This window comes from Hyperoodon ampullatus, assembly GCF_949752795.1.
Source record: "Hyperoodon ampullatus genome assembly, chromosome: 6".
Taxonomy (NCBI): domain Eukaryota; kingdom Metazoa; phylum Chordata; class Mammalia; order Artiodactyla; family Ziphiidae; genus Hyperoodon; species Hyperoodon ampullatus.
This window is the reverse complement of record NC_136919.1, coordinates 79,451,654-79,453,709: the sequence shown is the minus strand read 5'-3', so window position 1 is coordinate 79,453,709 and position 2,056 is coordinate 79,451,654.

Here is a 2,056-nt window from a genome sequence, read left to right as displayed (position 1 = left end):
ATTAAAAAATCTGGTTAAAAAAATAAAATATAAGCTATTTATAGGTACGCCTTACACAAAATGATATGGAATGATTAAAAATGAAAAGAAAATTATATACTAAGTTATATACAAAAAAGTTGATGTAACAATATTAATATTGAATAATATTAATAGAATACTACTAAAATACTAAGCAAAAAAAATGCATAGCGAAAAAAGAAGGAAACATAATGATAGGAGGTAGCATTAAGGGATAAAGAGAAATATCTCTTTTAGAAAAATTGATAAGTTAAGGAAGCTAAATTAAGGAACCAATCCCCATGTTGAATCACAAAAGTAGGAAATAGGCACTCACTTGTTCTCCAATTCAGTAACTGTGGTTCGGTCTTCAATTTGCTTTACAGTGTATGCCACATATTTCCCCTGTATTTTTTAAGTACATATTTTCAGTTCTCCAAACTCACCACGTGTTCTCTCTTCTTGAGCCTCATACAGGCTTTTCTCTCTACCCAGATCTTTCTCCTCCCCACTCCTTTTCTTGGCCAACTATAATACCTCTGGTCTCATTTTAACCATCCTATCCTCTGGGAAACTGCCACTGTGCCAGGTGTTCCCATAGCACCTCATACTTCTCCCAGAGTGGCATGTACAAATTTGAGTTGTAATTGCCTGTTACTTTTCTTTCTCCCCCACTACATGATAACTGTTCCAGGACTGGAGCTATGTATTTTTCTCTTATTGCAGCACAGTGCTTGGCACATGATTTACTTCTTGAGTAAATAAATCAGTGAAGGAATGAGATAAGTAAAAATGAAATGTGTTTGCAGATGGAGGGATTAATTCTACCTAAGGAGACAGCTTCAAAGAAGAAGACACCTTTAAGAAAAAGCTTGGAGAATGAATGAAGGCAAGGGTTGTTCCAGGTAAAGGGAACAGTGTGAACAAATGCCTGGAGGCTAGAGAGAGCATGGCATGGCAGGGAATTGTGAGTAGTCAAATTTAGTGTAGCTGGAGCATATATATGTGGCAGTGAAGGAGGGAGAAATGAGGCTGAAAATTGAGATTGGGATCCCTCTACAGAGCCTGGAATGCCACGCTAAAGAGTGTTAACTTGGGCCTCCCTGGTGGCGCAGTGGTTGAGAGTCCGCCTGCCGATGCAGGGGATGCGGGTTCGTGCCCCGGTCCGGGAGGATCCCATGTGCCGCGGAGCGGCTGGGCCTGTGAGCCGTGGCTGCTGGGCCTGCGCATCTGGAGCCTGTGCTCCGCAGCGGGAGAGGCCACAGCAGTGAGAGGCCCGCGTACCGCAAAAAAAAAAAAAAAAAAAAAAAAAAAAAAAAAGAGTGTTAACTTGAGCTGGTAGGTGAGATAAATCCATTAAAAATATTTAAACGGTAGAATGATTATGGTAGTTATTTGAGCTATTCACCAAATATTTTCAGTTCTTCCCACTTCTAAGCCTATATTAGGATTGTACTTCCCCATCTGCCTTTGAATCTAGGCATGGCCACATAACTTACTTTGACCAAAGCTAATGTATGCCACATCTGCACAGAAACTTTAAGAGACACTATCTGATTTGCCATTGAGTCTTTTCCTGCCTTAGGTCTTATGGAAGCATGAATCTTTGTCCTTGAGTGAGAATGACATAAAGAAAACCCTCAGCTATTTGTCACAGACATGAATAAGATACAAATCTTTGTTGTTATAAGACACTGAGATACAGTGGTTATTGCAGCATAATCTTGCCTGTTTCTGCTATTATAGGGTTTCTTTGTTTTGCTTCATTTTGTTTCAGATCTGACAGATCAGTTAGACTTGAGGCTGGGAGAAAAATTAGGAGACCATTCTAATAGGCCATTGGCAGTAGGGAAGGTGAAGAATGAGGACAGGGACTGAATTGATTTTACTCATTTATGGATCTCTGGTACCTGGCACAGTTCCTGGAATAAAAGAGAGGTAGGGGGAGAATCCTTGTTCTCATGCTTTCATAAGGATTGTTTAGTATTCCCCCAAAAGATCTGTCCAAGTCTTTGTGACTTGTGAATGTGTACCTATGAATGTGATCTTATTTTGA